The following is a 25,404-nucleotide window of genomic DNA, read 5'->3' on the forward strand; positions in this document are numbered from 1 at the left end:
GAAAGATCTCATGCTTCTTTTCAGTTACTGTGTTTTTGTTGCCCGTTCCTGTTTAGTCTAACTAGACACTTACTGGAGGTAAGACTAAAATAACCATAGAAGGATAAAATAGTTATAAATACTAGCCTTGCTTGGGAGCTAAAATTGCTTCTGAAACCAGTATTTATAAGCTTGTAAGAATCCTTCCTGATGTGGCTGTGTGCCTTTAGATACCAACCATGTGATATACTAATGACAATTAGCTTAGTAATGATCCATTGTATTAAATATGAGTAGAAGGAAATAATACTCTTTTGCATTAAACAAATCTGTTTAAAGAGGGTGAACTTCTACTGGATCTGATAGGGGATATGTACTTTGTTGAGCCTGAACCCTAGAGTCCCAACAGGTGAGGAGGAGAGAAGCATTTTCACTTGATTCTTAGTGCCCTGTCCTTAAATTCTTTCCTCCCAATAATTCTTTCTAAGGCTCCTAAAGCCACAGTACTGCATCACCTGGGACAAGGTAGGGGTGACTGGCAGGTTTATAAGAGGAGTTACTTGCCAGTTGAAGGCAGCTGCTGCAAACCTGCCATTCCTGGAATGCAAAGTAGATGTCTATCAGCAGTTTGAAGTGAGAAGCAGAAATCACAAGGTTGCCAGCTTTCCTTACCCAATCTACATTTCTGCATGCTTAGAACTCTTTTTTTTTTTTTTTTTTTCTTTCTATATTTGCTGCTTAACTGGGAGGTTATTTCCAGTTCTTCATCTGTCAGCAAATATTCATATGTGCATCCTGAAGTAATGCTTTGGATTCCCTGCTTTGAGTAGTGCTGTCTCAGTCCACTGGACTGAGCACGCTCTGGACCTGAAATGTATGGGTAAGCTGCAGGAGTAACTCAAAAGCTGTTTAGGTTTTGCTGCTTGAGCCTCAGCTAATTGGAGTTATTTATCATTTCCACTTGTAGACGATCATAACAGGCCTATTTCTAGAAACACAGACCACAAATAACTACAAAATCACAGATAAATCAGTTGAACTAATATAAACTAAAGATAATACAGAATTTTGCCTCCCAAGCACCCCCTCAGGACAAGCATGAGTAACCAGACAGGCTTTGCAGCATGCCCTGAATATCCGTATAACATGTGAAGGAAACAAATCTGAGAGTCCTGGAGAATACATGCCTCCAGCTTAGACATGTACAAATCCATTTATTGCCTGAGCACAGGAGCTCTGATTTCTTACAGAATGGCAAGGAAAAGTCCATTTCTGTGCCTTGAATGCAAGGCACAGGAATTGCGTAGTAAACCTGCATTTGATGCTTTTCTTAGCCGTGTTTTCAGTCTAAGAGTCCCTGTGGTGGCAAAATGATACACTGCAATGTATTTTGTAACTAACTGGCACAACAAAGATAATGCTTGCTTTAATTTTCTGGATGGCTCTTTAAATTCTTTCAGCCAACGGAAATAATCCCAAATGGCCAAAATGACAAAGTCTGACAGATTTAGCCCTGAAAGCTACCACCCCGTATGTCTGCTCTGTCATGTTACTGTTTCCGGAGCAAAATCAATGGGAGGGAGGTAGTGCTTCCACTGAAGCAGCTGAGATGCAAAGTCTGAGGGCTTGCTGAAGCTGCCAGGGAAGGTGAACTTGCCCTCTGCCACTGGATGCTGGCAACAGAGATGCAAGCACCAGCTCCATCAGGACCAGCACAAAGGCAGTAATCTATGGCAAGGGGGCAGAGTGAAGCATGGAAAGAGCTCCTGTCTTCATCTCCCTGGTGTAATTAACTCACCTTCATGTTTCTTATCGAGGCTGTATAAATTGCAGCATGTTGGCTATGGGTCCTTTGACACATCTCCCTCCAGAAGGCTGTGGTCCTTGCTTCATTACTTCATGAGCATTACCAAGTGCTCCATGTTTTCCAGCCTGCAAAAGACCAGACTCTTCAAGCCCAAACATGACAACCTCCCATAATGGGGATTCCCACGCTTCTGTCACAGGGGAGGGCAGCTCCTCGCCTCCTGCATTTCAAAGGTGTTGCTGAGGTTCCTGGGGAGGTACCACTTGACCTAGCTTTAAACTCAGCCAGGTAACCATGAGCAGAGCACTTGGCAAAACCTGCCTGGGAAGCAGGGTTGCTGCATAGGTGGGGTTAGTCTGTGATGCACTCCTTGGTGCCTTTGCCATGTTCTCTACTTGTATCTGTTGGACTGCAGTGTAGTCCTATGCTGCTTGTCAAGCCTGCCTGGAGGATACCTCCCCTGCTTATTGTCATCATATCTGTGGTAACTGCTGCGTTTGCTTATATGGCAGAATGATGTTCAGAAAGTAATTATGCATTCCTTGCTGCTTCTAGTGTTGAAGTTGAGGGCTTGTTTTTTTTTTTTTTTTTTGTGCTCCTTTTGGAAAATTAGTCACTCATCTGTGTTTGCTCTTTATTTCATGTCCCTCTGCCATCTGTTTTAATCTAGCTGAGGGGGATGGGAGTGAGGCAAGCCAGCTTCTCAGCCAGCCCTCTGGGAGGGGGGAAGGAGGAACAGCAAGAACGGCATGGTCCGCAGGGTGACGGACTTGCTTATATAAAACAGTAAACATGCCTCCCAAATGCAGCTTCAGTTGTTGGGTAATTGGACTGTGAACCTGTTATGCATTTGATCATTTTGGCTGGAGAAAGGGAAAATTTCAGACCTATATTCATAGCTCTCCAGAGGAGATGGCAATGATTTATTTTTATAATTAATTTAGTGAGGGGGTTCAGGTTCCTCTCCTATTTGAGGCTGGTCCGAATCCCTAGTCCAGAGCTCTCAGGATAGTGGTCTGGATAGTTGTGTCTATATTGTATATGGTGTGGAAGAGCCCCAGAGGACCAGGTCCTGGACAGTAGTGCTTGTGGGAGCTGCTTCCTGCCATCTCTGCTGCTGCTGATGTTCTGAACTGTGTAAATAATATCTGTGAGAAATGAAGTAGTGTCCGGGCACCCCATCCGCCTGTGTGAGCTCTCCACTGAGGAAAATGGTACCTTCATGACGGCAAGTATTCTATACAGACAAAGTCCCATGTAACCATGTCGTCAACACTCTGTCCTTAGATGCACATGTCCCCTTGGATGGGTGGTTGGGATCTGAACTTGGACGTTGCATATCATGAGTGGGTCACTTGCTTCCCATCCCTACTCTTTGGCCACCCACACTTAATTTAGTTTGATCTAACAGCCTGAAATGTTCCGTTCAACCAAAAATTTTCTGTATTAGGAAAAGAAGTTTTAAAAATATTTTTTAAGTTCTGTTGAAAAAAATAGCAAAGGTTTTGTTTGTTTCAAGTTTTCCTTTGGGTTGGCAGTGAATCAAAGAAGTGACTATTCACCCATCTCTATATAATTTGTACAACTAATTTCATACTGTGCAGGAGGGGCTTTCTTTCATTATTATCAACTAAATTTTTACAGCAAGGTGAAAATGCAGAATGGCTCTACTTGTGTTTCAAAACACTGCCTTTCAGATAAGGCCTTGAAACCTGTAGGAATCACAAAGCAACGTTGGAGCAAGGAGGCTGGGAGGTAGTTTTACTTCCTTTGAATGGTAATAAAATGCAGCCTTGTTTCTCCCACTTCCCACTCATCCTTATGCTTCGGGGCCATACGTTCTTTGCCAGTCCTCTGAAGACTTATGCATACACGGTTGTAAGTCACAAACCTTTTTCACTGATACACCTACCTCTGAAACTCTATTACACGGAGGAGTTAAACTGGAAAACACTTCCCTCCCCTGCCCCCCAAGTTATTAGGCATTTTGGTGAAATAGTTCCTGTTTTACCTGACTTCTAAGATAATGTGGGCACCTTTTGTCTTAGTTCCTTGGGATTTTTATCAAATGTGGTTTTTTATTATTTAACAACTGTGAAAGATTTTATTCAACTGGAAGAACCTACCTTACTTACTCCTGGACAGTAACAAAACAATCAATATTTTCAAATATGTGTCTGGAAAAGATCTCTATTTCAATGTACAATATAAGAAAATGTCATTTTCAGACTCTCACCTGGGCCAACAGTAGGATGTTTCTTTTTCTGCTATGTGCTCAGCAGGACAGCTTTGAGGGAGAACTGGTCTCAGAAGAGTTTGTTGGAAGAGGAGTGGAGGTGATGCGTCAGTGTGCTCCTCCTCTGCAGCAGGGGTTCTGCGTGACACAAGGACAGTACAAGTCTGTGGTTAATCACTTACAATTGGGAGAGATGGCAAAATTCACATACTCTTCAATCTCATCGCTACCTAGTTTTTGAAGACTGTCTTACTGCATACTTCTCAGTGTCTTTCCTTGTACTTCTTTTCACCATGTCATTTCTCTTTATTCTAGTCCTCATCTGATAATCTCATAGATTGAAGGTCTTTCCCTTGGTCTTGTTATCGATATGTGATGAAATAGGCCTATCGGATAGTAAACTCTGCATTGGGTTTGCACTGGATAGCAATTCTCTTTATCAGGACTGAGTGAGACAATTCAGGCCATTTCCTCTGAATGATGCACATGTAGTCCTGGCCAAGAGGTATTTTAAATAAAACAAACAAAACAGTCCTTTAAGTTGGTGGGTTTGGAAGTGGGAGGAAAATTAAGAGGCTCAACTTTTTAGCGGAAGTAGAACTCAAAATGTTTTTTTGCAGTTTCCTTGGGGAAAGACAGAGAGGAAAAGATCTACATGCTGCCAGAAAACCAGGCAGAATTTGTTGAAAGCTTTCTCAAAGTGATGCATCCGTGGGAAATGACTTTGTTGTGGAGGAATGTCTGTTTTTCCCTTCAGACAATGCTTTTCTGTCAGAGGGTGCCAGGCTGCCTTGCCCTGATGACTTCCACCAGTGAACAACGGCAGCTCTAGGGAGAGACTCTGTAAAAGGTGTCAGGAGGGGAAGGGCCAAGTGCAAGTGCAAGCTCCTGCTGTTTGCCTGGGTGGCAAAGGGACCTGGGCCCTGCTCTGTGCAGAGGGCTGCCACCACCACACAGAGGAGGACGTGCCATGGGGGAATGGCACAACAGACCCTGGCCTGTCTGAAATGCTGGCAAACTGCAGACTCTCAGGAGGTAGCAAGTGTGGGCTATGGAGGGTGGCCTTGGTGAGGTCTGTAATCCACAGAGTCTTTCTTGAAACTGCTACACAAAAGCTTAGCATAGAAAAAGTGAACTTTGAGAGCACAGGTGGAGCTCTGAACAGGCAGGTGGGAGACTGGGGAAATCTTACTAAGTGGAGCTGAGATACTTGCACAGGAAGGTCCTGCATAGGAGCTGTCAGATAAAATCTCAACCTGGGAACCTGCCCAGGAGTTTTCATTTTAGAAGCGGCAACTAAACTGTCCTCAGGTCAGGCTGGCTTAGATCACTGTGGTTGGACTGATCTGCAGTGGACTCGAAACCACACCATGTGGTGCTGTGTCAACCTGTAGAGATCCAAGCTATTGGCCTCCTTCATAGGCAAACAGAGATTCATGTTGGTAGAGTTCGCCTAGTGAAGAGGCAGAGAGGTGTAATTATACAGTTGAGACTGGTGCTTCCTAACTGGCACTGAAACTTTTTTTTTAGGTGTTTGTGCCAAGATTGATTTATTCACCACTGCGAACACTTAGGCTGGGGGTCTTTCCAAAATCCAGATTCTGTGCCTTCAAACTTAGGTCTATACTAAAAAGGACATGACTTGTGTTGTACTCTGCATGGAGTGCCACGGTGCTGGTAATACAAAACATAGAGCCATGCATTCTCCTGTGTGGAGGCAGAGCATTAATGTGGGCGGGTAACTGGTTGGTCAGACTCTCCATGAGCACCACAGGAAACTTTTATCTAGGGAATGTATCTTTCAAAGGGAAGGGGTACCAGACACGTGGGAAGTCCTCATTTGCTTCTTTCATATGGTTTTTCAGTCGTGTAGGGTTTTTTTATTATTTTTTTTAAAGATTTAAATCCTAGCATTGACACAACTGAATGTTTTAGCCAGAAGAGTTTAGTACACTCAGTGAATTGGCATAAGTGCTAATGGCAAAAAAGCATTTGTTCCAGGCCTGTATAAACCATCTATGTCTGAGATTTGGGAGGCAGCTATGCTGACAAAACTTCTGTAGTGCAGATCGGGCTCTAGCTTTCCTCCTTTTCACAGTTTCAAAATACTCTGCAGCTCTTGAGTACGCCTTTGTCTCTACTTCAGTTTATTACTGGTCTCCTTTAAAAGTACCAATATTTGTAAAAACAAGTCTCAGGACAGCTTGCATAAAGACAAAACAACAAAAACCAAAACGTGGCCAGGAGAGCTATGGAGAGTGCATCAGATGGGAAAGCTGGGGGAGAACTTGAGGAAGTGGGATGCATGGGGAGGAGGGGTGCTGGAGTACCCCCTCGCACAGCACTTGAATGCGTGTATATCCCACACTGCTGCTGAATCGAGTCAAATGTATGCAAACGCAGTAATTTCTTTGAAGAACCAGGATGCCAAATAGCACGTCCGTGAGGTGCAGTGGAAGTCGGCGTTTGGGATTTCTGAGCTGTCTGAGCAAGCTGGCATGTTTACTTGGCTCTGTGTGGGGCTGCTATGGTGAGGACAGGAGGGAGGCGAGCCGGAGCAGCCGCCACCATGCCCAGACTGGCAGCTGGTCTGCAAATGACTTGTGTGTGGCCAGGACAGGGATCTTGGCACCACATTTTGGCAGGGAACAACTGTCTCTGTGGTCAGGTGGCATCACAGCTTGCTGAATAATTCCTAGAAGCCTTTGGCCTTGGGTATATTGTTAGGGGTACAACACTTTCAAGAAAGCTCGTAGCAGCAGGGCAGTATTAGAATGTGTCCAAATACAGAAATAAGGATTTATCCTCCCTAGGAAGCCTCCTGAATCTGTCAGGTCTCCTGTTGCAGACGCTATGATTACTGAATAAGGTCTTAAGCTCTCTAACACTTTGTGAACTCATTTTCATTTCTGATAGGAAAATAACAGACTGTCACATGCAACTTTTTTCCTTTGCATAATTCTGATGTAGTTGTGACACTTGACATACAGCACAGATGACTGTGAATGGCTTCTTAAAATTTAAGCAGATGATTCAGAATTAATTATGAAAAAACCCCTTATTGTCGCCCCAGGAATTCAGTACAGACAGCAATTGTCTAACAAGATTATCCAGTTTCACTTGATCCCCAAAACTCCTCATTGATAAAGCAGCTAAAGAATCTTAAATGATAAGCCTAAGAAACTATTTCCAAACAAAATTTCAAAGGCTTTTTTTACTGTTGTTAATTTTTTTTTTCCTCCTTCCTTTAGAATCTATTGATGTTGGCTTTCTGAGATCCTTTAAAACATAAATTTGTGATTATGAAAGCCTTCAGCATAGTAGAGAAGTTTAGATACTACTTTATGCTCGGGATGCTTGTAGACAGCGCTTCAGCTCTTTGTTTCCTGAGTAAGAAAAAAAGTATGCCATTTCAAAAGAAGGTTGAGCAAAGCTATCTCTTAGATTTGGATTATAATACTAACATAAAGAAGCAATAATTCTAGCAGCTGTTTTCTCCTTAAGTTGTATGCTGAGAAAATGAAATTTGTCTTTTTATATGATAATTTCTTTGTAATCATGGTGTATACTTGTGGTATATTTCAAAACATTTTATGAGGACTCTTTAAAAAAAGCTGTTTGACAGTACTTGCACATGACAACATGTAATATTAATTTGGTGGTGAAGAGAAGCATTAAACTGGCTGTATCTAATTGCCCAAATCCGCAGAAGGCACATCAGTAGAGAGTTCAAAAACCTTCAGTGTATTCGCAGCAATTGTAGGTTGTCTGTGGCCCCTATAGCTTCTGAGAGAGAGAAAGATTATAAGATGTGCTTTCACATAATAACATGGTAAAAAGCAGGAGTAAAGGACAGAGGCAAATGGTTAATGCACTGATCTTCAGGGAAAAGAAAAATGAAAGGTAAGCCACTGCTTCTTTATAATCTGGCTTGTTTGTTATGTATGGGAACACCATTGTGCTTAGCACTGTTGGAAACGCTGAATTCCTTTCTCTGGATTGCTTACAGCCCAACTCTCACATTGGGAAGTTGGAGGATTTAACTATGGACTATAGCATGACAAACTATTTTTCTACCAGGAGACTGGAAGAGACCAAATTATAACTTCGAAGCTCTCTGCTAAAATGCCTTCAGTTTTACCCTTTGGAGCTGCTGAAATTGATGGAAAAAGGCTTTTAACGTTTTAACAGCAATATACTGTTGGCAAGTAATGAGAAATATAGTACAGGGTCTCACATTTTATGCCCTCATTGAGGTACACGTGTATGTATTGCATTGTATTTTTGCCCATCATTTCTATGTTTTCTCTTTTAAGAAGTCATTACTGAAAACTGTGTGTCCTTAGTGTTCAAAATGAGTCTTTGCTCTTTGAAGCTGAAGAATATTTTAATGTTAACTCTTCTGGAAAGGAGCAATGAACAGATTCAGGCAAGTCTCCACATCTGTATAGTCCCTTGTTTCTTTTTCTAATTTCAATTTTTCCCATTTTTAGCCACTAAATGATGACATTACATTCTGGGATTCTTTTACCTCTTTGTTTCTTGATTCACAGTCTTTAGGATGTAGCTAGGTCATGTACATCAAACATTCCTCCTCATAGTCCCAAGATTTAGAGGCTTTCTTAAAAAGATAAAGATCTAGCTACAGATAGTTAGTTATATATACATACAGAAAGAGGGTGCTCTCTCTAACCAGTCGACCTGAGCATCTACAGCTTCAAGTAAAACTAGCGAGCCTGTGGAGAAATAGCCAAATCATTAACTGATGACATTAATTTTATATGGTCCATCCAGCTCTATCACAGTACATTTGTGATATATAATATGTAGTGCAGCAGATCCTAAAAAAGACTACAGGGCTAAAATCCACTGCAGAATGTAAGGACTATCTAAAAACTTTAGTCCTGTGTTACGTGGGCTCCCTCTCCAATGCTGGAGGATTAAAGTCCTGAAGATTGTGCCATGTTTTCTTTGGAAAATGCAGTTAAAAAAAGCCCAACCAAACAAAAAGAAACCCCCAAACCAAACCAGGAGAGGGAGTTTGTGAACAGAGAGTGATATCTCAGGTAATGGAGCCAGCGGAGCCTCTTCCTGTCTGATGTGTCTGGGAGCGACTGTAACTTAATGCTCACGTATTTATACAACTAGAATATGCATAAAAGCATACTTGGTCAATCTAAAAGGGCACACAAACTTTTGCCTGCCTGGTACTACAGAGTTGTGACATGATGGTTGGGAACGAGTGGTGGCAGGGGAGCTTTGGCCGTAGGCATGCCACATTCGTGTATCCTCGTGCTAGGAAGGTCCATGACCTCTGTGAGTGGCCCTGTTCCCTCCCATGGGAAATCTCTGCATCTCTGCCCTGGCTGGGGTGGTGCCTGGGGGTGGCCAGGCTGTTGCTGATGCCAGCAATGTCCTTGACTTGTTTCACCTTGCTGGGGGCTGTGGGACAAGGCTGGTTGGGGACGGAGGGCACCCACACCTCCCTGGTAGCCCCCAGCCTGGCCAGGCCACACTGCACTGAGGCACTATGAAGGATGGGGAGAAATCTGCCCTCCAGCAGTGGCATTAGTCCCTGAAGGTTGTGGGTGGATATTTGGGGCTCCAGTAAGACTTTCAGCCCCTCTGAGGATGGGAGCCTTGTTGCATCTGCTGTCAGAGAGCAGGAAGCTCCAGCGCCCGCTGCTCCCGCCGCTGTCTGTGCCCAGGTGCTGGTGTGTGAGGGGTGCACGTTCCTCTCCACGGTACAGCTCCTGCTTAGCAGGGGGTTAACTGAGCCCTCAGGGACTGGTTAGTGACTGGTTAGTGACATTAGGAGAAGCTGTTGGAACAGATAAAATGAATGTGGTTGCCAGCATCTGAAAAAATCAAATATGTTGTCTTTACTTGGAAGCTCTGCCTGTTCTGTAGGTGTTTAACTTTGGGGTTTGGGTTGAAAAGTTCCAACACCATTAGCTGCAGCTCCTGGGTTTGCTGTTGCTTGATGTCTACTGCAACATTTATTATCCTTTCTGATAATTCAAATGGATTGCTTTAGACCCAGGCAAGCAATCACAGTATTTTCCTTCTGCAAATGATTAATTCCAGTTGCTTTGTTCTCTCTGTTTCTGATAATGAATTTTTTTTTTTCATTAGGATGCATTAGGAGCTAATTTAGGCCATGCAACTAACTTTGTCCTAAAATCTTTAAATCTATTGTATTGGAAATAACATTTTATTAATATTGCACCTATATATTTTTTTCTTTTGATTACTCCATCATGACCTGGTTTGACCTCAATATTGACTGTTAATACTCTCAATTCATTAGAAAGTATGCAGCACTGCATGGAAGAAAACTGCATAGGCATAACCATTTATTCATCAACTAATTTAAATCCAAACATTAATTAAAAAAAACCCAACTGTAACAAACAGCGTAGAAGCTTTCAGAAAACATGTGATTTGAGATAGCGCTGTGGTGGGGGGGGAAAGGCTCAAATGTACTGAAGTCCTTGCTTCCCTATTATTTTCAGCTAGCAGTGGAAAAAATGCTGCAGACCTTTAAATGCCATGACGGTTTCTCATATATCTCAGTTGCAGATGAGATATAACGTGAAAAGTAAGTATAGAAGAACACTGAAGAAAGAAGCAAAACAGAACAAAACCATCCCTGACAAAAAAAAAAAAATCAAACTAAAACAAAAACCAAACCAACCCCCAAAATAAAATTTGACTTTTCTAATAACTATCAAGTATGGTACAGGATCATTAGATTAACCTTTTGTGATGATGAAAAGCATCGCTGTAAGATGTGTTTCAGCTGTATTTAATGGGATCAGTAGGTTTATGCTCCTTATTACCTTGAAATGGATAAAGATTTTAATTTAGATAAATGGGTACCTGGCATAGTCTGTTGTTTTTTTTTTTTATATGTATCTGCTGCTTTTATGTTGGCTTCTGACTTCTGTGATGATTAAGAGATAATTGCTTTTCCTGTAGTGAGTAGTGTTGAAGTTGGATGGCAAGAAGGAAGTATGTTCTTTGTGCAGATGTTGCTTCTGCAGCAACATCCAGCAAGAAGGATGGAGCTGGTGTTTGTGTGTGATGCATGACAAAACAGTGGCCTCTGCCCAACGCAGTGAACTTGGCTGCCCTTTTTGCTGGTTTGCCTCTGCCCAGTTTAGAGAACTGTGGCAAAGTGTGCCTCTTCAGGCTTAAGAAATAGATGAGTCAGTTTAAATGCTAGAGATTGTTATTCAGTTTGAAGAGTTGGTATCTGTGGCAGAACTATTTTGGGAAGGTCCCTGTTGGATGCTGGAGCATACGGATCAAGCAAGTGTGACGGCACTTTCATGCCTCCCTGAACTGATTTCTCTCTCTTCTGCAACAGGGCATCTCCTTGCCACCTTGGCACTCACCCCACGCACCCAGGATCCCACATGCCCTGCGATGCCCAGCAGCTGGTGCCAAGCAGGGTGGTAGGGTTCCTTCGTGACTGCAAAGGTACTAGGAGATCTTGGGTGAATGAATGACTTCAGTGCCTCTATATGTAAAATGGACATTTTAGTACTTGTGCTTCATAAATATATTAAAAACTGTCAGCTGTGGTGATAGTCGTGGATTGAAGAATTGAAGTAAGGAATAAAATGCACTTAGGCTAGAAAGTATCTAGTTCAAATAATCTGTTACAGCTTGCAATTGTTCTTCCTTTGGTCTGACTATGGGCTAGTTTAATCAGAGTCATTTAATTTCATCAAAGGTTGCTCAGATGCTGTGGTGTGGAGTGCCACTAATGATCCCCAGAAAGCTGTGCTACAGAGCAACTCGTAAATAATGATGCTCAGTATTTACAGATGTTAGCATGGTCAAATGCTTGCACATTGCTTGAGGTAACCTCGTAAAGACAAGTGATTATTAAAACTTTGGGTCTCTGAAACAAACCTGCAGTGAATAGCTGGAGCCTCAGAGGACCGCTATTAGCAGCGCTGTATTCAGGGAAGCATCAGATCCTTCTTTCTTTCTTCTTCTCTCATCCCCTCCTGGTGGGATAACAAAATGCAACGAAAAGGGGTTTTGTTCATCAGACTTATCAGGCGTTTTGAACACAAGGTGATTATTTCTCAGTCCTTTTTCCCCCAGAATTTCCTTCCAGCTAGAAAAATAGATGCACTGCAGCTGGGGCTCCTTGTCCTGTGCCACTGACAGTATCATACATGTTTTTCCCTGTCTGGCTGAACACTTGCCAGACCAAGGCTTAAGGTCTGTTAGCCTTAATAGGCTTTAAGGAAAGAACTGTTTGGTTGTTCCTTAATAATGCAATTCTTTTTTCAGCCTAATGTAATTAAAAATCTTTTGCTGCCATGGTGGTTGTTACAGAATATCCAGAAGGAGGATATTGACCAGTCTTCAAAGTACAAGAAGTTGGTGTCTTGGTGGCTCCTTTTTTGCTAACATGTAAGAGTAGAGAAGAGGTACTTGTGAGCTTTTATTCAGCTGTTGTGAGTGTGCTTTCTTGACTTTTTGTGTGGGTAAGAAGTATGCCTTAGAAGGAAGCTCGGCTGCGTCATTGATGGTATTGTGCTAGCAAAAGTCTGCAGTGTAATTGTTGAGAAGAGACATCCGTTTAGGAAATCGGTAGCAGGGGGCTCTTAATTTGCTTGATTCCATGACACGACAAAGTTATTTTCCAGTCTGAAACTGAAGTATTTGGATTTTGACTGCAACTGCATGTGCCACTTCCATCTTATAAGAATAATAATAACAGTTATTTCTTCAGGTTTCTTCAGTTGCATGTTTTGGCTGCATTGCAGGTTGATAATAAAAACGGTGTTACAAATTGCAATGACTTACATATGGGAATAGGTCTTTTTAATATTCTCAGTTTTCCATAGATGATGATTACTGCACTTGCACTTTAAAAGCAGTTACGTAAAACCAGTAAAGGGTGTGTCACAGGAAAGGCAATTGCCTTTGAAAAGTTTTCATAAGCTGTGCTATTAAGTATTTATATGTGCGGTCACAAAGCAGGCAGACTAAAAAGTAAGTGCCTTTAAGAATGTCACAAATGTTGCTTGGGACCCCTGGGAGAAGCAATATTTGGATCATTTATCTATCAAAAAAAGAGACTGATGAGCACAGGAACTTTCTTCTGACTATAGTAAAAATGTCAGTCTCTGCAATTCTTGCTGTTTTAAGCCTTTGCTTTTCATTTAAGAGTCTACTGCCCTTTAAGACGATTTGATCAGTACATTAAAGGCATGTTCAAATCCTGTGTCCTCTTCAATCAGGATATTTTTATTCCTATATGTATGCTACAGATTCTAGAGAATTAACGATTCAGTTGGTGGGGGGTGAGGAATCCAAATGCCTCCTTCTAGACCTAGTTTTGTGTGGTTAAAAATTATGTTTTACCAGCTATAAAGAAGCTTCTAGTGCTATTGCTATAGTCATATATAGGAGAGTTGTTTGAAAAGACAACTAAGACTGCCTATATTTATTAACTTTAGCCAAAAGGCATAGAATCAACTGCTTGCTTTTCCTAAAGCTCTGTTTACAACCACAGAAAAGCTGATAAAGTTCTCCTGTTCTCCGTGAAACAGGATAAAGAACCTCATGTACCAATTTCTTGAGAAAGCATTTCAACACCTAGTTGACTTCCTGCGTATCTTTAAAGGACATTTCATCTTGGTTAAATATTTAAAGCAATTGAGTATCAACCTTAGGAAATAAGTTATACTTAAGTATCTAAAATTGTAGTGATTTAAAAGAATTAAGTATCATTTAACAGTATTTCCCTCATCTGCTATATGGCAAACGCTGTGTCAGGGGCTATATCTATCTGTTCAACTGTATATTCAATACCGAGGCTTAATTGTGCCCCTGTTCCTCTAGGCACTATTGCAATTTTCCTACCTGTACATATGGAGTTAATGAAATAAACCTTCTCTATAAAGGAGATATAGCCCTTCTTTCAGTACATAAAATTACCATAGTAATAATAATAATGAGTGGCAATGGAAAATTCACATACGTATAGCTTTAATTATCCAGATTTTCTGTGTTTGGACATCTGGATTGCCGACAGTACATGACATTTTAATTGGTTGGATTTTTATATTAACCTTTCTGATGTTTGATAATATTGGCAACAGAGTGTCTATGATCAGGGAGAGAAGCTGAATATTTCCCGCTCCCCTACTTCCTTCCTTGTGTACTAGAAACACAGAAACTGGAGAAGTTAAAGACAAGTTTTTGGCTTTTGCTTTAGTTGCAAAGCAATGTGAAAAACAGGATCACTTAGTGCTCCAGGAGAGGTAGACTAAGTACTTTCCTTTTGCTCTAGGGGTAAAAGTGTCTTGAGGACAAGTCAAGCTCAGTCCTCTGTTTTGTACAGCTTTTAGGATACCTTTCTGTGCAGTTTGACCAAATGCTCACATTTGGCTGTCTTTCCCCAGCCATACCGAATTGGCAGCAGTGAGTTGGTTACCTTTCTCCTGCCCATCTCTGTACAGTCTGCAAGTATACTGAGCACTGTCCGTTAGATCTGCAGCAGAAAACCCAGCAGCAAATCATTCCTGATGCATCTCCCAGGTGGGAGATTTGCTTTTCAGCTCCAGTGCTTCTGATCTGTAAGGTAGAAACCCAGCTTAAGTGCAGTGAAAGGTTACAGATGGCCTTGTTACCTCTTGCTTGAACTTGTTGAGGACTTTTTTTTGATGCAGAAAGTACAACAGGGGCCTTATGAGCGTAAGGGGGAAAACTGAAGACACTGGGTGATTTATTAAGCCTGGAGAACCAGGTGGAAATATAATGGGCATCTAGGATGCTGAAAAGCCCTTTGAGACAAGGAGCTTACCATTAAGAATGACTTACTGTTTTTAGTGGTACTTTGCATTTATAATGGTGTCTTATCTTGAAGCAATTATGATTTCACTCAGGTGTGGAACTGTAGATGAGTTTTGGAAGGTGCAAGCTAGGGTTAGGGTGCAAGCACTTTGCTTCCCAGCCATCTGTTTAAGCAGTTAGAAAATGCCTGCTCTCCTAAAGCACCAGTGCTTAGGAGCTTTGATGGATGTGCAGCGTGAATTGAAATAAAATGCCGAACCTGTTAATTGATCCATTACAATTGCCCTGCCAAAAGGTGTCTTGTCCGAGGAAGGGCCATCTAAGTTTAAGTGCCTTAAACTTCTAAGAACATGAATTCAGACACGGCAAATCAAAATGTTCATTGTGTCTTGTATAAGGCTGCAGTAATTTTCCTAGTTGCTAGTGCATAAATAACTTAAAGACAATTTAGCTGGTCAGCAACTGTAAACTTCTCTCCAAGTAAAGCCAGTGGAAAAATTCTTTGACTAAGTGCTCCTTGATGTGTTTAAATTAAGGATAATAAGACAGAAGGAGGTCCTTGTGTTTTCTTGTACCAAAAACAGAGGTACAGGTTGAAGGTCTCTTGCATAAAAAGATGTAACTCAAGGATGTATCCATGAAGAATAATTTTTGTAAGATTTCTCTCCAAGGCTTTTTTTTTTTCTAGTAAGAAAATTAATCTTGCAGAAAAAAGAGTGTGGCTGAAAATAACTGTGCTTCAAAGGGCCACATTCTCTTCCTTGTCAAGTTAACTTGGTGCTTAACTAGAAAGTTGGTCCTTTTTCCATTTCAGATGGCTGAAGCTAAACTGTGACATGTATTTGATTTCGGTGCTGTTGGCAAGAGGTATTGTTTGAAAGCAGTGGGACCAGAAAAGAGCTTTTCTGCCAAGCATGGCAGATGACCCAGCACCAGATGAGGCATCACCAGTGCTACTTCTGGGGCAGATTATCCATGCCACATGCTTGCATATGGGCCACAAAGGGATCTGGCATTATCCTTAGTGCACTTGGCACCTCACCAAGCAAACTACGCATATGAAGTTCAGGAAAGAAAATTTGATCAATCTGTGTAGTTGGTAGGCTATCTTAAAGCACATTTAACATTGGCAGCTTCCTCATCTTAAAGCACATTTAACATTGGCAGCTTCCTCTCTTAGGCTGAGCTTTACCTCCATGCTTTACACTGAGTAAGCCTGTCTTTCTTGGCAGAAGTTGGATGAGGGATTAAAAGTAACAGAAAGTGCTTTTTTTTTTTTTTTTTTTTTCCTGGCGCAGAAAGCGATCCCTAGGCTTAAGCTCCTGATAGTGGAGAAAAGTCCACAGTTAATGTTTATTCTAACACGGTGGTACCTTGCTTGAGTGTATGGATGAAATGAAACCTAACTGGGTCTGTCTTTGACAGACATTATCTAATGACATTAAATAGAATGGACTTGGGGACTGGAAAAGTCAGCTAGTTCCCAAAGTGACCACCCTGTGTTCCCTCTGGGAAACTCCCATTTAAAACCTTGAGAGAAATGGCCCTACCAGCCACCCATGTTATAAATCCCAAAGGGGCAAGCTTCAGCTGGCAGCCTGTCTCCTTGTTTGCACTGCTCAAAAGGATTAAACCTAATCACTCCGAAGTGGGTGGGAATGACAGCTGCCTTGTGCGCCTCTAGCATGGCTGGAGGTGGTGTATGTCCTCCCATTGCCTCTTCAGCCGTGAACTGTGGCTTGAAAAGCCCCATGGGGAAGCTCAGAGAAGCTATTCTCACAGGAAAGCCTTCTGCTATGTTCAAAATTAAAAAAGTACCATGCTGGAGCATTAGAGAGCAAGCTGGAAGTAAATGAAAAAAAATCAATTATCTGCAAGTGCTATTCAGAGAGTGTTTTGGTTTGAAATAGGCACCTAAGAGCATGAAGTATTCTGTCAAATTATTGAATGTAAGTGTGGAAAATGGAGGAAGTCCACTTTAGTACACATGTTCAGACATATTAATTAGAGCAAACTGATAATTTCCTTGTTGGGAAATGTTGAGTCTGCACTCTCAAAGCAAGAGCAGCTCTTTAGAGGGTGAACTCTCTAGAATGCTGTCATGTACAGGTTCCCCTTATGACTGTATAAGATGTCATAACTGTGTGTCACGCTCCATGTTGGGAACATGGGGGGTAAGTAGTGTTTTCAAACACAAATGGTGGAATTTATTTGACTAAATTCAGCCATCTAATCCTAAATTGCCACCCTACACAGAGAAGCAGGCATCTCTAGGGCACAGTTATTCTCATCCTGAAGTAGATGTTTTGGTTGAGTCAGACGAATTATGCCTGAAGGTGCATATTTCTCCCCACTGGTTATAAAGGGAGCCTAGGAAGACTAATTCAGATATAGAAAACTGCAATGTGGACCTCTAGAGCTAGAAGAAATGAATCCTGCCCAAGATACCAATAATAGAAATTTGGCAGATAGATTTCCAAGCAGAACATCTATCATGTCTATAGTGGTGTTACACAGTGGTCCAAGAAGGTTGTAGAAGTGCTTAAAAGCTACGGGGATGTCAGGGCTGTAGTGGTTCATCAATTAAGATAACCAACAGAGCAAGGGCATGCAAGAAGTATTTTTCAGGATGTTTGTGGTAATGTTAATGTCGAGATCACTTCTCTTGGGGAATTTATCCCACAGAGGTTCACCAGATAACTTTACACCCTTGTAAAAAGAAACTCAGCAGAGAGGCAATAGGGAACTGAAGGTTCATCTCATTTCAGCCTGTGTAACTCCTTGCTTATAAGGTAGGTGCTTTCCTGTAATCCTTTTGACATTAAAACTCTCCTTTTCCTTCATTCGCCTAATTGGAAAATAGTATATGGTGCCACTTGGATTTTATCCTATTTGTAATAATCAGTTTCTCATAAATGAGAACATGGAAACCTCAGACGTGAGGTAATGGCCCAATATATGGAACTAAAGAACTTTTAATGAGTCTACAACAATACAATTAAAATCTCAAAGAATTTATATGTTTTTAAAACATGCCATGGACATTGGGATGTGTTCAGGGCATGTGTCTAACACAGCAAAGGCTGGCTATTTCCATATATTAAACTATACAAGCATTTCTAATTTCAAGGACATGAAATTGCAAGCTGCTAAATATTTTTTTTAACCAATACATGTCTCTATAAAGACAATGAATTGTGACTGCCTTCTCATCTTGTGCAAAGGACAATGAGTCTTAGAAGGCAAAAGCTTTAAAGACTGGTAATTTAATTAAAGTGCCCTAAATGAAAAGTCTCATCATTTAAATAAATTTCCTCTGGGATGAAAGAATTTTCTCTCAAAGGAAATTACAGCAGATGTGTGAGTATTGGTGATCACTAGGGACACCTTGGCATTTGAAGGCAGAGGACTTTTAATGGTGAAGCATTTGCTCCTTGTAATTTTGAAGTACATGCCTACGTGCAAACACTGTATGTATGTATATAAAATTGAAGAATATACATATACACTTACATATATATGTGTGTATCTACACTAAAAATAAAAAGATGAAGGGAACAGGTATCTTTCCTAGTAGCACTGGGGTGGCACAAGGTGGTAGCAGGAGAAGTTGCAGGGGGTAGTGAGGAAACAGTATAGCCTGAAAGGGACACCTGGAGCCAAAGATGGGACTCCTGCTGCCAGGGCTGCGCAGCCTGCACAAAAATCACCCTTTGCTACCTCCCACATTGCTGGCAGGACTTTTGAGAGTTTATTGCATGCCACGTGCTGTTACCAAAGCAAAGCCAGGCAGGGATGGAGGGAAGTGGTGACTCTCTCCTCCCAGCAGCTGCTCTCTGGTCCCGTCAGACACCAGGGCTTGGTGTTCCCAACTCGTGTTTTCTGGGCCAGGTGGGTTTCAGTAAGGAGGCACATGCTCCTTCTGCACTGTTGGCAGCTGCCAGTAGCCCCTCTGCCCACATTTTCCCCAGGACAGTATTTCACATCGGGGGGGGGGTCTGACAAGGCCGGCTCGGGCCCTCACCACATGGATTTTGGTTACCTCATTCTTCTTGCACTGATGCTATTGGGAGTTATTTCAAATAACTCTCACAACCTGCCTCTTAAGTGATACATGAATAACTTGGAGAAGCTCCTTTGGGCCGTTATTTTAAAATGGCAGTTCTGAGTGATGCTGGTACAGGCTCTGCTATGGGAAGCTGGTACACTGTGTCTTTCGCTCTCTTTACAAGCTAGCTGATCTAATATGCTGGTACTTGCAACAGGCTTCAAGGGAATTTACTACTTAATCTGTATTTATTTGAAGTAGTGTTTGTTCTTAGCATTTTCGTAATTAAACGATCATAGAAAGTTACTTTTGGTAATGTATGCTGCTAGACTGGCTTCCTGGTAGTTTCAGATCAGTTAGACTAATTTTCTTAAATCTGTGTAAAATGTATTAAATCAAGCAACGTTTCATATAAATTTATTCCTCAGTTCAGCCAGAAATATTTTATAACTTTCTCTGCAGGAAGCGTCCAATTGACTGGTTTAAAGTTTCTTGTCAGATTCAAGATTATGTTAACCATTTTACTAGCATAAGGGGGGATTGCTGAAGAAACATCTGCTTTGGAAAGGCTTATCAAATTTTCACCCCCTCATCATCAGATTAGTGGTGCTTTGTGCGTTCAGTTGCACAATCTCGGAGCACTGTCTGACAATTTACTGCAATTTTCTGCTCATTCCTTTGACCTAGAGATTGGGATTTAAAGGTTACAACTACTAGGCTATCAGGAAGCATTGTTTTAATAGGAGACATACATATTTCCTGCATTGTAGCAGTTTTGATAATGCTGTTAAGGAAAAGACTTCTCTTCATTTTCAAGCAATAAAATGAATACTTCTAACTGATTAAAGAGTCCCCAAATTCCTGCTCCATACATCTTCAAGCTCCTGCATTGCAATGACAACATTGTGTATGGGGAAGGGGGGCTTTGGGAGTTACTCCGCAGTTATTTTGTGTTTAGAAAGGCTGACTGGCAGCGATTTCGAAGACTTGTGCACCCAGAAACATCGGAAGCTTCATATTTTACAGTATCTCTGTCCATGCTGCTGTACCTGAGCACTGTCCCCTGCTCAAGTCCTCCTCAAAGTGCTCGGTTCCTTTACAAACACTCTCAGAGTTGGCTGTCCTCAGGAGCCAACAACTAAGCGGGTGATCTCAAACCACACTGAGGGGGAGGGCAACCTTGACTTATTAATTTTCTATGAATTCCCTGCTGAATTAGAGAGTTACGGGATGATGGAGGTCCTCTCCAGACCTTCTTTTCCTTGGAGGAGAGTCCAGGCCACTAGAATCCCATCTGAGATACTACAGCGCAGGGTAGATAAGCAAGGTTTTCTGCAGTAATCATGTCAATTTTACAATAATGACATTGGTTCATTAATAGAATATCGATTCTCCAGTTATCTTATTCTGTCTATTTTGAATCCTATCAAACTCATTTGTACAAGAAAGCTGCCGCTTAACATAATGCTACAGCATAAAACAGTAACAGCATAACAGTAAATATTTTATGCATTTTGTAATAATGCATTTTTGTAATAAATATATAGCTGGTTTTACAGCAGCAATTACATGACTTATTGCATTAATTTTTGTGGAAACTATTAAAGTATGGACAATTTTATTGATATAACGAATATAAGCTCATATACAGCTAATGCTAAATGATGGGGAAAGGGAAATTATTAGAAAGACTTTTTGTGTGTATATATATATATAAAGTAAGTGATCCTTAAGGACAAATCAAGAGAAATTTGCTAAGTAAGCATGTTTTACTGGCTTGATGAATTTTTTTTAATTTGCTGGACTGCTGGTTTAGGAGATCCATTAGGTATCTAATGGAAATGTTTAAAATAACTGTTTTAAAATGACATTTTCAGTAATAAGCCAAGTACAAATATAGTATGTAAAGCAGATAATAGAGTTCACATAGTACACAATAAATTGACTATGGGCACATTTTCTGTTTCTAGATTACATTTGTTGAAGATTGAGAGTTCACATCCTGACTGCACAGAGTTGTAGGAGCAGGACAAGATATACATGGGCCTGCTTGCAATACAGAAGTGACAATTCTCTCTCTCTCTCTCTCTCTCAAAAAAAAAACAAACCCAAAACAACAAAACCTAAAACAAACAACCTGCTTAGTGCTAGGAAGAATTTTTACCTAGGAAACGCTATCGGTTTCTCCTAAGTGCAATTTTGTTCTGGACCCTCATGCTGATACTGTAGGGTGGTTGGGACAGGGAAGCAAGTGCAGGAAAGCAAACTTCATCCTGGTGCACACTTAAGTTTAGAGCAGGTCAGTGCAGTATTTCTAAGTCTGAGCACGCTGACACTATTCAGAACTTGAACAAAAGAAAAGTGACATAAGGCAGAACTTGCTCATTCTTTGAAAGATTTGCAAAAGTTCCTTAACAGAAGAAATTACATATTTTGTGTTTTGAATGAAGCGTAAAGAAATGTGGGGGTTGTGACTGACAAGTTTCAGTCTTAAAAATGATAAAAGTTTGAATATTTTTCAAAAAAGGCCTTGAAAGTCAAAATGGTTGAATCATGCTCTTTGCCTGTCTCTTCCATGATATCCAGTTTGAGGTGCAGAATGAGGATATGTATCAGTTTATAGCCCTTTTCAAAGGGGAATGAAGTGTTTTCACATAATGCTTTAAATATTTTTCTCTCTCTGGGCATATTAAAGTGGCCATTTTGGGAAGAAGGGGAGGGGAAGAACTTTACAGGTCTCTCCTGACTTCAGAGACTGCTTTACTTGTTAAAAATAACCATTATATTTCTTCCTCAGAAACTCTAAAATTTGGGCAGCTCGGCTCTGCATGCAGATCATTGCCATATCAGCAAGCGCAGGTGCCAATATGGAAGCCTGCAGCCTGAGGGCCAGTCTCCCTGTTGATGCTACTGTTGTGTGTTTCTTCCCGAAACACACGTTCCTCAATCCTTCATGCTTGTCAGACTCCAGTTCTCATACAGCAATTTCTCGTATGTTATACGAGGCGTGCTAAAGTAGACGCATTACGAAGAGCAGAGCAAACATGAACGATGACTTTCTGTAGCCCTTTGGGGTAAAGGTATGATTCAGAAATGGGCAAGCTGCTTATGGCATTGCAGAGCTGGCTCAGATCTCCTCCAAAGTGTGCGAAAAATTGTGACTAATGCTGCCTCGAGGGTGAAGGGGAGGTGTAGGGGGGAGGAACTGAGCTGGACTGGGAAGTCAGAGGACTGCTGGGCTGCTTCTGTCAGGGTAGGGGCAATGGCAGCCGCTGTGCTGGGGTGAGCCATGGGCTTCCTCCCTCGGTGCGGCTGGTGGTAGCAACCAGCCCAGGGTGGTGATGGCTGGGTTTGTTTGAAAGGCTTCCGGCAGAGATAAAATATACTGTAGGCTGTGACCGTTTTGTTATCCTTGTCAGCCTGATGCCCTAGACAAATGGGAATACTTAGAGCTGGCTGTGCCTTGCAGTGGGTCAGTAGCAGAAGTAGGAATAATAACGCAGATCTCTTAGCACCATCAGTTCAGAGCTTTAATGACCAAATGGCCAAGCAGCCAACAACTGCTATGGAGCTTAACTGAAAAGTGTCCTCTTCCTATCTTGGCTGTGAAGAGCTGGGTGAATGGAAAGACAGGATACTACTGAGGAAAGGAAAAACATAGAAGTGGATGAGTGCTGCTTGTTCATCCGTTTTTGAAATGTGATGAGACAGTTGCCATAGAAATGCTATTCTCTTCTTGATACCAGTTCCAGGAAGCCATTGATGGTTGTCACAAATAGCTTTCTGTAAATTTAAATATCTCGGAGTAATGTAAGGGGAAATATGTCTTTGTGTTTTCTTATAGAAGATCAGATTCTGTAAGATTTGCTTTTACTAGAAGGGGAATATGACCGAGTTGGGCATAAGCTGTTACATATGATCTTCAAAGTGAATGTAACTGTGGTTTGTTTTAGTTGTAAACAAAGGACAGCATATGTTTTTCAGAAAAAAAATAACTTGCCTCTTTTAAGACAATTTTGGTAGAACTGAACTTGGAAATAATCTTGATTTACTTTACTAGGCTATAAAGTTACGCAAATTAATTTGATTCAGAAGACAATTTTGGCTGTTTGAAACAATGTACTCCATAAGAATAAAGAGCTCAGTAAGAAACAGTTTTCAGCTGTAAATAGTCTGGGATATTCAAACCTTCATAAATAGAGCTAGTAAGTGTGTTATGAAAGGTCAGTTAGCAAGAAAGATACTTCTCTATTCTTTTTGTGACTAACAGTTATTTATGCCAGTCGTATGCTCCGGTATGGCAGGAGGTAATAGCAGCTGGATGGAGAGGGCTGAGTGTGTAGAACAGTATGAGCTTCTGGTCTGCTTTTCTGGTTAGCACCTCACTCTGCAGAGCCTGGCTGAAAGCAGACTCCTTCGGGCAGCAGCTATTTGTCAGAGCAGTGAAAGTTGAGCTACCACAGGGAAGGAAGAATGACCTGTACCAAACAGCCTATTGAAATAACATTTAAGAAAATGGAGGCTCTGAAAGTATTTTGCAGATGAAAGATTCAGTTCACGGCTACATTTAGCAGCTCATGCTATCTACAAAATTTTGACAGTCAAGCACTACACTTATATGAATTTGTTGCTTTTATTCAGAGATTTAAAAAGTTATGAAAATTAAATCTATTTTGTGGGAGCAAATCTCTGTATAGAAGACTAGACCCTACTGCAAATGAAGATCGGACAAGTTGATTTTCTTACAGAGCTTTCTGGACTGGAACAGCATCCTTAAACAGCCCTTGAAGAAGAATATTCTTGAAGAACTGAAACTGATTTAAAAAAAAAAAAAAAAAAAAGTGAAGAGACTTATGCTGCTTTCCTTTGCTGGTAGTTAAATTTGGAGCTGCATAAAGACATACCAGTAGTAATTAATTATAAAATTTATCTGGCCAGGTGAATGTGCTATGTGACATACAGATGGAGTGCTTGCTCAAAAGCTGCAGTCAGAAGAGTGTTAGTTTGCTTTTCCTGTGCTGCCCTTCTAGTCTGAAAGGACCTCTCTGGCCCATCATGCCTTAAAAATTGAGGGTAGGGCAGCTGCAAGCTAGTGCATTAATTAATGGGAAGGCTAAGTTTATGTGAGTTTAGGTCAGAGATTTAGTGTTCCCTTTTCCTTTCCATGGAGTCTGCCAGCCACTATAAATTACCAAAATATCCACTGCTACTGCGATGGGGAAGAATGACCTTTACAGCAAGGCAGCACTCGACTTGCTCCAGGGCCTCCCTGGATCCAACAGGTGAACATCACAACCTTTTTTTCAGACTCAGTGCCTCTCAGGTGTCCTGCCTGGCAGGGTTTCGATTCAGTCCTGCTCTGCTCTGCTTGTTATTAAATCTTATTGCACAGCAAGGGTGCAGGAAAAGTCTGCTCAGGTCCTATGGGGGAAGGAGAGGAGTTAATGATTCCCCTGTGCTGGAATCGACTGAGCAGGAGTGAGTGTCACCCAGTGGGCAGCAGATACTATATGGGGAACCCTGGGGACATGGGCGTCCCAAACCGACGGCTGTCAGCCACCATGTGGGATTCAAGGTGGAGATCTGTGATTGAGGGCTGTGGTCGTGCTGTCTGGAGGGATGCCATTGCTCAGCGCTTTGTTCTTGGAGAACTTGCCAACTGACATCTAGTTCATTACAGGACAAACTTAATTTGGCACTATTGATTTCCAGAAGCCTAAAGCCACACTGAAGTTTAGTACTCTGATTCTTGCAGTTAGTGTAAACAAATATGTGCTGTATGGTAAAAGCATAATGTATTTGTTCAATATTAGATGTATAGACAGCTTTATTCCTAGGAGTAGTGCTTTTATTCATCATTGTATAAGAAATTGCAAACCTATTTTCTCAACATCAATAATGATCCTGGTTCTTATCTTTTCAACCTCTGATTTGTCAAATATCATTAATCTTGACAGTACTCAATTGCTTGAAATAACCAGATTGTCTATCCTGAAATGGCCTACTGTGAGGCCCTCAAATTTGAGGGCTCTTAGCTCGCCAAGTTAATTTACATGATGCTGCTAGCATCTTGAAAATACTCATTTTGGTTTGTAAACAGTGTGCTTTCACGAATGGCAATCTATCGTCGATGATCTTGCACCTTCTCTCTAGTTCTGTGCTTTTACAACCAGAGACAGGACAAATGTTACCCATACTGCATGAGACAGACATCCCTCTTCTCCTTAAGGACACATATTGTGTTCCATTTTGTTGAAATGGATGAAACTGCTATGACTTGGTGTGTCAATCTGGCAGTGTTACTGTCCATCCCTGGACAAACTAAATGCATAATAATAAACTATGACTAACAGACTCTGTACTTGTACAGTTTTCTATTATATTATCTTAAAGCCCTTTACAAACTAATTCTCAGTGTCGGAGTGTTTCATATTATACTTTGTTCTTTCAAAAAATGAGAGAAAGTATAGGAAGGCTAAATGCCTTGTCCTACCTCCCATGGGAAAT

The 25,404-nt window shown here is 41.3% G+C and overlaps 1 protein-coding gene across 3 annotated transcripts in view; it reads right to left on the reverse strand.

The window, feature by feature from the left end:
- HTR1F (5-hydroxytryptamine receptor 1F) overlaps nucleotides 1-25,404 on the reverse strand; it is a 115,677-nt gene that overhangs the window by 9,643 nt on the left and 80,630 nt on the right. For 2 of the 3 annotated variants that reach the window (XM_087757008.1, XM_087757011.1), the window contains 2 exons: nucleotides 4,023-4,160; nucleotides 1,778-1,911 (listed from right to left, as the gene is read on the reverse strand). The gene's annotated coding sequence lies outside the window, so the exon portion shown is untranslated. Of the gene's footprint in view, nucleotides 1-1,777; nucleotides 1,912-4,022; nucleotides 4,161-11,945; nucleotides 12,044-25,404 lie in introns of all 3 variants that reach the window. The other variant, XM_087757009.1, reaches the window with a different exon arrangement.

The sequence above is a fragment of the Nipponia nippon genome, unplaced genomic scaffold (genome assembly GCF_047370975.1).
Source record: "Nipponia nippon isolate SJK-2023a ecotype South Korea unplaced genomic scaffold, ASM4737097v1 scaffold_2, whole genome shotgun sequence".
NCBI classification, from domain to species: Eukaryota; Metazoa; Chordata; class Aves; order Pelecaniformes; family Threskiornithidae; genus Nipponia; species Nipponia nippon.